General features: G+C 43.6%; 1 protein-coding gene across 1 annotated transcript in view; it reads right to left on the bottom strand.

Annotated features, from left to right (window-relative positions):
• vwa5b1 (von Willebrand factor A domain containing 5B1) overlaps window positions 1-9,245 on the bottom strand; it is a 168,542-nt gene extending 159,297 nt beyond the window's left edge. The window contains exon 1 of the mRNA XM_073032499.1: window positions 8,855-9,245. The gene's annotated coding sequence lies outside the window, so the exon portion shown is untranslated. The remainder of the gene's footprint in view (window positions 1-8,854) is intronic.
• Between the last annotated feature and the right edge of the window lie 4,643 nt (window positions 9,246-13,888).

The raw sequence follows: 13,888 nt of genomic DNA, 5'->3' as shown, positions 1-13,888 counted from the left end.
ATATGTCATAGTGGCAGCGGCGCTGGACTTTGGGGCGAGATGTCCCAAGTTCAAATCCAGCTGGCTCCTATTAAGACATGTGATCTCTTAAAAAAAACTCACCTAGCAGAAGGCAATGGCAAAACTGCTATAACTTACCTAGTACACGATTTCCAAATACATCAGAGCGGTGTGGAAGGAAATCGCCCGCTACCTGGAAATAGTTCCGGAGGCGACGTACAATATACTTTATAGTCTGATGGTCTTTTTTTTACAGCATCAGTACATTGAAATCGTACGAGGGAAAATCAATAAGAGGATGCAGAATAGCTACAAGGAAGGTGTAGAGCAGACATAATAAAATGGTGAGTTAGACTGTAAAGATAAAGATTGGCTTTATTTGTCACATACATCGCAGATGGTGCTGGGGGCAGCCCACAAGTTTTACCATGCTTCCAGTTCCAACATAGTATGCCCACGACTTACCAACCCTGAACCGCACTGTATGTGGGAGGAAACTGGATCACCTGGAAAGAACCCACACAGTCACAGGGAGAACATGCAAACTCCTCACAGACAGCGGTGGGAATGGAATTCCGATCGATGATCGTTGGCATTGTCATGTGATTGCGTTAATCTTTCTGCTACCATGCCACCCCTGCGAAGTCAACAGTCCACCTCATTGTACTGAGGGTATTCAAAGGCCTTATCACTGCAGGATAGTCCTTACATACTTTCAGACATTTGTATCTTCTCCCGATGGGAGGAGGGGTGAAGAGAGAATGCCCAAGTTGTGTGGATCTTTGATAACGTTGCCTGCTTTCCCGAGGCAGCATGAAGTGTGGGGGGCACGTTCAGTGATTAAATTACTCAACTAGTATCCATGGATCCATGGGTACAAATCTGGAAACACAAGCTAAACTCAGCAGTGTAGTTCAGCAATACAAATTTGGTAATTTTTGAACTATTAATCTGGAATTTTAAAAAGCCAGGACCAGTTACAGTGACCATCAAAAGGCTTAACTATCCTAAATACCTCTCACTCACTATTGTCCTTAATGGAAGGAAATTTACCCTCCATAATAAACGCAGAGAACTTTGGAAATATTCAGTGCATCAGTCAGCATCTTTGGAGAAAGGGTTTATTTATTTATCAAGATTAAGCATGGAATAGGCTCTTTTGGCCTCCCCGAGCTGTGCCACCCAGCAATCTTTGATTTAGCCCCGGCCTAATCATGAGACAATTTACAATGACCAACTAACCCACCAAACGATACACCTATGGAATATAGGAGGAAACCAGAGCACTCGGAGGAAACCCACGCGGTCACAGGGAGAACGTACAAACATCTTACAGACAGCGGCAGGTATTGAACCAGGGTCGCTGGTATTGTAAAGTACTGTGCTAGCCACTGCTCTACTGTGTGGTGCTACCTTGTCAACGACCTTACATCAGAACCAGGAAACTTCAAGATCTCTAACATTTTGTCGTTCTTCTGTATGTGAGTCCACCTAAAATTTGCCCCCTGTTTACTCCACCACTGATGCACAACTCTTGCCACCTCTTACTTCAGATTTCAGCACCAATGATTGTTCCCCCTTCATAACTCGTCCTTTCCTGGTCTTGATCCTCAAAAGGCAATGCCTCAAAAAGGCAGGAGTCTGAAGACACACACTCAATGATTCAGGAACAGCTTCTTCCCCACCGCCATCATGTTTCTGAATGGTCCATGAATCCATGAACACTACCTCAATATTTTTGCTCTATTTTTGCACTACTTATTAATTTTTCATATATTTCTAATTGTAACAATAATAACAATGAGAGCAACCGAACAACATCAACAAAGCTAGTGTGTACCAGCACTGTTGAATGCATGTGGCAGCGCTATAGTGATGGTCAAAGGTCAACAAAAGGAGCGTGGGGCACAGTATAAAAGGAACACTGTGACCAATAGGACCCCCTCCCTGTTAAATCACCTCTCTCTCTCTCTCTCTTTCTCTCTTCCCCCCCCCCCCCCCCCCCCGTAAGATGTAGGAGCAGAATTAGGCCATTCGACCCATCGAGTCTGCTCCGCCATTCCATCATGGCTGATTTATTATCCCTATCAGCCTCATCCTCCTGCCTTCTCCCTGTAAACCAGCGGTTCCCAACCTGGGGTCCCTGGACCCCTCGGTTAATGGTAGGGGTCCATGGCATAAAAAAGGTTGGGAACCCCTGCTGAAACCTTTGGCACCCTGACTGGTCAAGAACATATCAACCTCTACATTAAATATACCTGGTGACTTGGCCTCCACCGCCATCTGTGGCAATGAATTCCACAGATTCTCCATCCTCTGGCTGAAGAAATTCAAGGTGTATTTATTATTAAAGTATGTATGCAGTATACAGCTCTGAGATCCAGACAACTATGGCAATCTGTAGCAATGAATTCCACAGATTCTCCATCCTCTGGCTGAAACATCAACTCCTCCCCCTCCTCACGAGCTAAAAAAATCATGCAGATGGCTTCAAGAACCTTAAATCCTTCCTCATCTCTGTTCTAAATGGACGTTCCTCTGTTCTGAGGCTGTGCCCTCTGGTTCTAGACTCCTCCAGTATAGGAAACATCCTCTCCACATCCACTCTATCCAGGCCTTTCAACATTACTACAACTTGGTGAATTGTTCACTCTCCCCCCCACCCCCGTTTTCCTATCCCCTGAAGGTGAAAATCAAATCAAGCCCACTTCATGTCATCCTGTTACATGTCAAATGGAAAGTTTCATCTAACGCATAATCCAATCTTCATTTCAACCTTTGTCTTTAAATGTATTACAGTTCCTAAGACATGTCAACATCATTACCAGAACTAATAGACTCTGGCAAGTATAGCGGCATTTATCTCAACACAATAGAGACAGAAATAGAAAGACAGGTGGCACAGTGACATTCAATTAAGATATAATTGTTATTTTTTTAAATTTTGCTCATGATATTTAATATTCCACTAAGTTCAAGGGGGATAAATTGCAAAATTATTTTTAAAAGATCTCATACCAGATGAATCAAAAACATGTCCTACCCGTTCCTCGATATCTTTGGTTCGTTACAGTGCAATATGAACATACAACATCTAATTACACTGAGCATTAAATTATACAGTATCACTGTGCTTTTATAAAGATACCCCACAAATTAATGCTTATTTAGTAGCAAGCCCATGTAGATTCATTTAAAGTCTAAGTCTCAATGTTTAAGAAAGTCAAATAGAACCATAAATGTGCACTGGATAATGAAAGAGATTAAAAAAAAGGAAACTTAATTCTAAAACCTCAGCTTCCTGGACTTCTGCAGTTCACTGGATTATCATAAGAGGGCTTTAGGCATACTCAAAACAGGATAATAGCAGGATTTCCTGATAGCCAACCATTTTAATTTCACTCCGCATGTTAGTCCATGGCCTCCTCTTCTGCCATGGAATGGCCACGCTCAGGGTGCAGGAGCAATGCCTCATATTCCGTCTGGCTAGCCTCCAACCTGTTGGCATGAACGTCGATTTCTCCAGTTTCCAGTCATTATTCACCCTCTCCTCCCCCCACCCCCCCCACCAATGAGGCATCACCTTTTGAAGATGTTCTCGATGACAGGGCGGGTTGTGCCCGTGAAGGAGCTGGCTGAGTTTACAGCCCTCTGCAGCCTCTAGCCATCCTACACGTTGGATGCTGCACAGCAGTCAGCGATGCAACCCAGCAGAATGCTTCTCATCTGCAGAAATGTCAGTGGTCTTCGGTGACACACCAAATCTCCTCAAACTCCTAATGAAGTATAGCCACTGATCTGCCTCGTACATGATTACATTGACGTGTTGGGCCCACTGCAGCTCCTTGGAGATTTTGCCTTGAAGCTGCCGGCCCCTCAGCGAAGACTGGTGTGTGCTCTACCAACACAATCAATTCCTTGGCCTTGCTGACACTCTGTCTTCTGAGCACGAACCTTGGCCCACACACACCCACCCAGCACCTTCCTGCTACCTATCCAAAAGGGACAGCGTGCTTTACAACCTATCTGATCATTGAAATTAAATAAATGACAATAAAATATTTGGCTTTAGCCCTCAAGCATTAAAAAAAACGCTGGATTAACAAGTGGGGAAAGAAAGCCAAGCTGCAGTGTTAAATCTTCAGGCCTCAATATCAGTATTAACTAAGAGAACCAGAGACTATAATCATCCCACCGGCTTTTCTCGCATCCTGGATGTCTTAGTAGCCCTAAAGCGCCTTCCAGAAGGGAGTTTTTGGAAAAGGCAAGTAGGTAATGTCTCAGCTTCAGGACTAGGGCTGCCAGACTGGGTAACAGCTTCTTCCCTTGGGCTACGAGACTGATGAACACCCTGCCATCACTGAGGCCCCATCACTAGGACAGCGAACTGTTTACAGTTTACCTGGGCTGCGCACCACACACTTTTTCAGTTATATTTTATTAAATTATTTCTGGTATTATTTTGTGTTATGTGCTGTGTGTGACATATGTTTTGTGGGTGCACCGTGGTCCAGAGGAACACTTTTTGGTTGTGTATATGTAGTCAGATGATAATAAACTTGGAAGAGAAGTGTTTTCCTTCTCTGATTTATAGCAATATTACATTGTACAGATTGAAATTAGTGTGTTCTAATTGCTTCTCTATAACTCAAAGAAAGGACGGTATTTCAAAGTTCTAAGTAGATTGATTATAAAAAGAGCATATAGAAGAGAGCATGGCCAGGATGATGGGGATTCTTGACGTGGATGCTGCTTTCTTGTGGCAGTGCTCTTTGTAAATGTGCTCAATTGTATGAAGAGCTTCGCCAGTGATGGACTAGGCTCTTCTGTTCTTGGGCATTGATGTTTCCTAACCAGGCCGTGATGCCACCAGTCCGGATACGCTCCACTGTGCATCAAAAGAAGTTTATTTCTGGCTTTGCCTCAACAAGTCTTTGCTCAGTTTCTCTGTCAGGAGATTGAGGAAAGAAGTCTTTGACAGTGACTGTCAAATTACAGCTCAGATGGGCCAGGAAGGATTGGAAATCACAGAGGTGTGCCCATGACCTTCCAAACAGTAGAACTGGTTCAGGCACGGTAAGCACAAGAGATTCTGCAGATGCTGGAAATCCAGAGTAACACACACAAAATGTCTTTCAGCTGAATTCACTCTATTGTGGTCACCTTTGTGAAGCCATTTCTCTATCTTCTACAGGAAAAATAGCACAGAGGTGGCAATCTGTATTGGTTCTGTGTTTCATTAATGTAGCGACAAGGTGCTGAGTAATGGAAGCATAGAACAAGATGATGCAAGGTAAAATCCAATAATGCAGTGACCAGAACGGCTCCAAAAGGGGGTCCACGGTAGCATAGTGGTTTAATGATACTGTTACAGCTCGCAGCATTCCAGAGTTCGGAGTTCAATTCCAGCATTTTCTGCAAGCTAACTTGTACGTTTCTTCTAGTTGTACCAAACTACGATTCAAGATTGTTTAATGTCATTTCCAGTTCACAAGTGTAAAGGAGAACAAAATGACTGTTACTCCAAATCCCATGCAGCACAAATGAAAACTTAATTAGGTAAAGAACACAATAAATATAAATACAGGAGATAGCTTATATCAGACTTGTAGCTTACATATACAGAACATAGACCTCAATAGAGTGAACGCTGAGAGGATCTTTCCTCTGGTGGGGGGAGTCTAAGAACAGAGGTCACAGCCTCAGAATACAGGGGCATCCTTTTAGAACAGAGATGAGGAGGAATTTCTTTAGCCAGAGGGTGGTGAATCTATGGAATTCATTGCCACAGGTGGTTGTGGAGGCCAAGTCATCGGATATACGTATTTATGGCAGAGGTTGATAGATTCTTGATTAGTCAGGGTATGAAGGGATATGGGGAGAAGGCAGGGAATTGGGACTGAGAGGGAAAATGGATTGGCCATGATGAAATGATGGAGGAGACTCGATGGGCCAAATGGCCTAACTCTTATGGTCTTCTTTACAGGTATGTACATAGATTGATTGTATGTCCATGAAATGTCACTAGGCACAGAAGTGTCTGTACATAATGTGATTTGGGGCAGGCTCTGTGAGACTCATAGTCACAGTGGCAAATCCACACTACTTCCTGCCCTGTTAACTAGGTAGATAGAGATTACTGGATCGGGACAATTTAGAACATGGACTGTAGGACAGCACAGAACGTTCAGCCCATGAGGAGAGGGCTAGCGTTTCGTTATATATATCTAACTACAAGAAGTGTTGAGGTATTTTCTTGCCCATCACCCCAAGAAAAAACAGGGAGCAAAGCTGTACAGGGACTTTGGCCCACGATGTCGTCCCGACCCGGTAACCTACTCTAAGATCAAACTAACCCTTCCTTCCCACATAGTCCTCCATTTTTCTATCAACCACGTGCCTATCTAATAGTCTCCTAAATGTCCTAATGTATCTGCCTCTACAATCACCCCATCAGTGTGTACCACGCACCCACCATTCTCTGTGTAAGAAACCTACCTCTGATGTCCCCCCCTATACTTTCCTCCAATCAGAGTCATTTAAATGCCCCTAGTGTATCTGGCTCCACCACCACCCCTTTCACCTTCAAGTTGTTGATTCTTGTTCTTCTAGAACAAAGAACAGGCCCTTCGGCCCATGATGCAGTGCCAGCCCTTTAACCTACTCCAAGACCAATCAGAATCAGGTTTAATATCACCCATCTACACTGTGAAACTTGTTGGCTTTGCAGTTGCAGTAGAATGCAATACATAATAATAAAACTGTGAATTACAGTAAGCAAGTAAATAAATAAATAAATATAATAGTTAAATTAAATAAATAATGCAAAAAAATAGTGAGGTAGTGTTCATGGGTTCAATGTCCATTCAGAAATCTGATGGCAGAGGGAGAGAATCTGTCCTTGAATCATCGAGTGTGTGTTTTTAGGTTCCTGTACCTCCTTCCTGACGGGTAGCAATGAGAAGAGAGCACGTCCTGGGTGATGGGGGTCCTTAATGATGGATGCCGCCTTTTTGAGGCTTTGCTCCTTGAAGGTGTCCTGGACCTAACCCTTCCCTCCATTTTTCTTTCATCCATGTGGCAGACTTGTCTCACAGTGAGAGTCCCTGATCAGATACATCGCACTGTTGTGAATTCACAGGTAGTTTAACCTCTCATCAATCACATAAAAAACAAGGCAATGCAGCTTACGAGAAATTAATTCTAATGCGTTTTGCAGTGCCAAATACCTAACATTTCAGGAATATTTGGTCACCATGCAACCGTCTGACACCATAGCATCTGTCGAATTCAATTCCATACAATTAATTGCTCGGAAAGAGAGGCATTAACTTTTACACAAACAAGAGAACCCGACTGGAGCTGTCTGCAATACAAACACTGGCCCTGCTAAACTAAGAAGAACAAATACATCACTAATACTTTTACAATGAGTTTTTTTAAAACTAGAATCGGAATCAGGTTTAATATCACTAACATATGTCGTGAAATATGTTTTCACGACCAGAATGAAAGACCTTCCCTTTTTGTGAGGGAGTCAGAAACCAGAGAAGCAACTTACAACTCTCTAGTCTCATAATGAACATAAGATATAGGAGCAGCATTAGGCCATTCAGCCCATCAAGTCTGCTCTGTCATTCCATCATGGATGATTTATCTTCCCTCTCAACTCCATTCTCCTGCCTACCAATGAACAAAAGCAGCAGAATTCTATTCACTTCACCACCAAGTGAAGCCACCATCAGTTCATTTAAAGAAGAAAATATACATAAAATTTGCATAATTTACATAATTTAGGTAGTAATTGCTGCTATTGGGCCAGATAGTATTACAAATAGCCAAGCTGAGATCCAAAAAATCCTTTCATCTTCATTTAAACTATTTTAAAAGCATTGCTTGCAATGATCATTTTGGATTTATTGAATACATCGTGCAGCTGTCAACCATTTCAGTGGTAGAAAAATTGTAAATTCATTACTCAGTAATGACCTCAAATATTTGGCAAAGAAATTAATGGAGCAAGCATTCTATTTTATATATTTTCCATAATTATTTTTGATTTTAAACTTTTAAAAGTATTTGGAGTAACATGCACAAATTGCTGGGGGAGCACAGCAGGTAGTGCAGCATCTCTGGATAGAACTATGACTACGACTGTTTATTCCCTTCCACAGATAGAACGCAGAACAGCACAGCCCAGGAACGGGCCCTTCGGCCCACAATGTTGTGCCGATCCGATTAAATTAGTCATCAAATGGCCAACCAAACTAATCTCTTCTGCCTACACAACGTCCATATCCCTCGACTTTCCTCACTTTCATGTGTCCATCTAAAATCTCTTAAAAGTCCCCAGTGTATCTGTCTCTACCCAGTCAGCACATTCCAGGCACTCTCCACTCTCTGTGTAAAAAACTTGCCCCTCAATTCTCCTTTGAAGTTTCCCCCTCTCACTTTAAATGCACGCCCTCTGGTATTAAACATTTCAACCTGATACTGTCTGTCAAATGAACAGTTGCATTTCCTCTCCATAGATGCTGTCTGACCTGTTGAGTTCCCCCACCATTATGTCTGTGTTACTCTGGATTTCCAGCGTCTGCAGAACCTCTTGAGTCAATGAATTAAGACCCGTATCTCAATAGCATTGTATTGTTGATATGAAGAGGCGTGTTTCTTGGTAAATGTTTTGATATTTCAACATGTGACAAATAAAACTAATCATTAATCTTTACTTAATTTAATCAACAGACTAAAAGTAACATTCTCAACTACAATGCTGCAACATTTGACTACATGAGTAATCTTCCAGCCAAGATGATATTCAGAGAAGGAAGTTGACAGGAAACGATAAACTTACCGTTTAGATTCAGTTTCAAGTGCCCTCCCTCCTTGGTCAGTGGCCCGAAGGAGAGGGTGAGAGAATCTCACAAATACCTGTAGATCTGTAATGGTGACTGTCGCTCATTTTCAGCTTTGTGCTCTTTGAGACGGTTTCTTGAAAAATAAATATCTGCCAACAACATGTGTCATTGTCAGAGCAAGCTCCTGTCAGTATAGGATCGGTGCTCTTCAAACACCAATTACCAGTGATCAGTAGTGCTTTCAAAGAAAAAAATACTTGCAGACCTTGAATGAGAGCTTTCGATGGAAATATCTTTGGTAACTGCATTATAGAGGCATCATTGCACAGACTGTCTGTTTGTCAGCATGTAACCATGGCGATCGACGCGTAGCTCTGTGTGTGTGTGTTTGTGTGTCTTCCTTAAAGCACACTGCAAAGTCTGCAACCAAATTTTCTTTTATTTTCCCCACTGTGTAGTTATTTCAGTTCTGCTTCCTGGTAGTAGAGCAGACTAATTTCCATCAAACAGGTGGCGACAAACAACTAGGAGATGAGGGCTGTATCAAGTACAGTTCCTGATGTGTGATACTGTTAGCCTTCTGGACACCCTGCCACCACCCAGCACGTAAGGACACCCTGTCTGAATGCCCTGTGCACCCCCCCCCCCCCTCACCACAGCTCACAGACACGCTCTCACCCTGCACTGGTCACCCCTCATCTGTTATTGCTGCTGCTTCACTTATTTATGCAACTACCTTTATAAATGATGGACCCCATCAGCCAGGACATGCCCTCTTCTCGTTGCTACCATCAGGGAGAGGATACAGGAAACACTCAATGTTTCAGGAACAGCTTCTTCCCCTCCACCATCAGATTCCTGAATGGATATTGAATTCATGAACACTGCCTCACTACTTTTTTAATCTCTTTTTCCACTATGTATTTAACTTTTTTTGTTTTATATATGTATGTATTTACTGTAATTTATTTTTTTATTATTACTGCGTAACAACAATCACGACATATATTGGTGATATTAAACCTGATTCTGATGATAATAGTGACAGTGACATTATACTCTTGCACATAAATATGCACATTGCACTTTATATCAACGTCAGGCCAAGCCTCTCTGGAGCTTGTGCTAATATTATTTTGTGACAGTAGCCACTTTATTTATTTATTGATACAGCATGAAACAAGCCCTTCCAGCCCTTTGAGCCATGCCGCTCACCAATCCCCTGATCTTCATCCTTGCCAGGTCACGGGAAAATTTACAGTGACCAATTAACCTACCAACCAGTAGGTCTTTGGACTGTAGGAGGAAACCAGAGCACCCGGAGGAAATCTACATGGTCACGGAGAAAACATACTGACTCCTTATAGAGAGTGTTGGGAATTGAACCCGGGTTGCTGGTACTGTAAAGCATTGAGCCAATCACCCTCCCATATCCCTGTATTTAATAAAGTTGTCCCTGAGTTCTGCTGACCATGTCTGCATGCTTTTATGCACTGAGTTCTCTAGATTGCTAAAGAATCAGGATCCAACAGGTACACACTCCGAATGAAGTAGATTGTGAGTTTAAGAGTCTATCTTTTCGTATCAGGGCATTGCTGACTGAATATTTCCCTCCACAGACGCTGCCTGATCCTCTGTTCATCCAGCTGTTGGATTTTTTTGCTCCAGATTTATCATCTGCTGTTCCTTGTGTCTTTGCTATATTTCTGACTGTTCATGTGTAACATCTGGAAATCTCCAATTGAGAGAGAGAGAGAGAGAGATGTGGGTCTCAGAGTTTATTCAGTATGGAAATACTATCTTCCCTTTGAAGGTTGGTGGATTCACTTGCCAGTTCAAGCTCAAGCTCAAGTTTACTGCCATTCCTCCATTCACACGTGTACAGCTAAATGAATCAACGTTCCTCCAGGGACAAGATGCTTGTTCTACACAGTTGCCATATTTTCTGGAACCAATCTACATGCGCGGCCATGAACTGGCGGGCCAGGTGTGGGAATGTAGCGCTCGACCCCATATTTTGTGAATGATTTAACATTGCAAATCTGCAAATTGTTTAGTTACGTCTCCCTGTCACTGTGGAAGGGCGACGCCTCTCTGTCTCTTTATTAGGGAGAGAGAGAGTCTGTGGCATGTCAAACTGTTGATTAGCCTGTGTTGTAACGCAGATCACGGTCTTTCTTGGCCCCTTGGTGGGCGGAGGGTGCTGATGCTGTTTTGTGGAAGTGGGTCGGGGTGGGGGGGGGGCCGTTGCTTTGCTGCTGCTTGTGTGTGGGAGGGGGGGAGTAGGGGGCTCGGGGTTTCTACCATGTTAATTGTCACTCATTCTTTAGGGCACTCTGCTGTCTGCGAAGAAAAACGATTTCAAGATGTACATTGCATACATTTCTCTGATACTAAATGGAATTATTGAACTGTACTGGAGAATGTGGGCTTGCTGGGGTCTGGGAATTCGCCCAGCAGATGAGTAAACTCACATGCGATGGTGCATGTGCTTGACAGAGTCGTTGTGGGGAACTTGCTGGGGAGCAGGGTAACAACCCAAAATCCTTGACATTCACAATCTGGCTGTTCTTAAGATTGACTAACAATCCTTGAGCACACAGGAAACCTGCTCCGAGCAGAGGTCTATCCACTTTTGCCAGGACAAAATCCCAGGTGTAATGTCACCCACTGAAGCAGAGCGTCACCCATCGTGTCCCATAGGCCCGGATCCTGCTGCGATTGGCGGCCTCCAGCGAGGTTTCATTGCTCTTTGCCTTCTCATCAATAGGTGATGCTGGCAGCTCACTCACTTGAGCACCCGTGTCACACAAGAAGCATCACCCTGAAAGGGTGTCTGTGATGAACAGGAGACATCCCTGGCAGCTGGAACCCACAGCGTTCCCAGACCTCTGATGTCCTGATGCACTGGCACTGTCAACGCTGCAAGGCAGTCGTCACTTCCTAGCCTTCCTACCAAAGCAAGCAGGGTAAAAGCACGGGCCCAGTGTCATCTGTTTCAGAGGCACGGGTGTCCTTATGTTGACCAGACTTACTGAGGTGGAGAAAGGAGGAGGAATGATGTATCACTGCTTGGCTGAGTGTCGACTGGCAGCCATTTTAGCAAGCTCCCATTCGTCCATCACAGGTGAATCAGCCAGGGCTACGTGAACTGGACCAGGCATGAAGAGTTCTTTAAAAAAAAACGAGGATGGTGATTTCCCAGGAGAGACAGCATGTGGTCCATTAGCTCTGTAGGCTTACCATCGCTGAGACTGGACAAGGAGAGCAACTGTTTGGCATGCACAGACACCGATAGTCCAAAAGTCTGTAAAAGGTGAGTGTTCAGTGGTCGGTAGTTATCGTGTTCAGGTGGCTGTTCTAGTAGACTCACCACCTTCGTTGCCGTACAGTTACTGAGCAACACTACCACATAGAAATATTTGGTGTTGTCAGCGGTGATTTCTCACAGCACGAATTGGGCCCCAGGTTGTACAAACCAAAGAACACACACAAAATGCTGGTGGAACGCAGAAGGCCAGGCAGCATCTATAGGAAGAAGTTCAGTCGACGTTTCAGGCCGAGACCCTTCGTCAGGACCCTTTGTCAGGTCTCGGCCTGAAACATCAACTGTACTTCTTCCTACAGATGCTGCCTTGCCTGCTGCATTCCACAAGCATTTTGTGTGTGTTGCTTGAATTTCCAGCATCTGCAGATTTCCTCGTGTTTGCGTGTACAATCCAAGGAATGGCATTCTGTTCCAAAAACTCCTGCAGTTTCAAAGTGATTGCATTGGCCAACATGTTAAAAAACTCTGGAATAATCCTAGAGTATCGGGGTCACCAATGTTGGTTTTCACAAATAAAACAAAATGAGGTGTTTTATGTTTAAGAAAGTACCAAAAACTAAACACAAAGTGCAGTAAAAATACTTTACGTAATCACATCAGAGCAGCCTCTTAAGGTGAATACCAATTCAGTGTCGGTGGCTTGAAATTCTGTACGTTTCCATAAATTACATTACCTTACAGGGGATACGGCCCAGTCCATCACGGATAAAGTGCTCCCCCCTCACCCCCCGCTGAACATATCTACATGGAGAATTGTCTCAGGAAAGCAGCATCCATCATCAGGGACCCCCACCACCCAGGCCATGCTCTCTTCTGTTCTCGCTGCTGCCATCAGGAAGAAGGTACAGGAGACTCAGGACCCACAGCACCAGTTATTACTCCTCAACCATCAGGCTCTTGAACCAAATGGATAACCTCACTTGCCCCATCATTGAAATGTTCCCACAGCCTATGGACTCTTCATCTGATGTTCTCAATATTTATTGCTTATTTATTATTATTCTCTCCTTTCATCTTTCTCTTCATATTTGCACAGTTTATTGTCCTTTGTACACCGGTTGCCCATGATGTTGGTGCGATCTTTCCTTAATTCCATTATGGTTACTGGATTTATTGAGTATGTCTGCAAGAAAATTAATCTCGGGGTTGTATGTGGTGACAAATTGTGGTAAACTATGTATACCTGTCTGGACACGCCCCTCTGCTGAGTGCTCCTGTGGCTCCTCCCACAGACCCCTGTATAAAGGAAATTGGAGGCAGTGCTCCTCCCTCAGTCTCCAAGATGTTGTGGTCACTTTTGCAGCTAATAAGAGCCTATCGTTTGCCTCCCGTCTCCGAGAGTTATTGATGGTGCATCACAAATATAGTATGTACTTTGATAATAAGTTTATTTTGAACTTTGAACTTTAATTTCTACAGATGTGCTGCTTAAAGAGCACTCTAACTGGTTGCATCACCATCCCGTATGGCGGAGTCAATGCACAGGATTGGAAAAGACTGGAGAGGATGGTAACCTCATTCATGGGCATGAGCCCCCCCCCCCACCCGAATCTGAGGACTCCTTGAAAAGGAGATGTAAAAAAAAATTTAAAAAAAAGAAAAGGAGATGCTTTAACAAGGTGGCATCCATCATTGACGACCTCCACCATCCGACACATGCCCTCTTCTCATTGCTACCATCAGGGAGGAGGTACAGAAGCCT

This window comes from Hemitrygon akajei, chromosome 29 (assembly GCF_048418815.1).
Source record: "Hemitrygon akajei chromosome 29, sHemAka1.3, whole genome shotgun sequence".
NCBI lineage: Eukaryota > Metazoa > Chordata > Chondrichthyes > Myliobatiformes > Dasyatidae > Hemitrygon > Hemitrygon akajei.
This window is presented reverse-complemented; position numbering and strand designations above follow the sequence as displayed.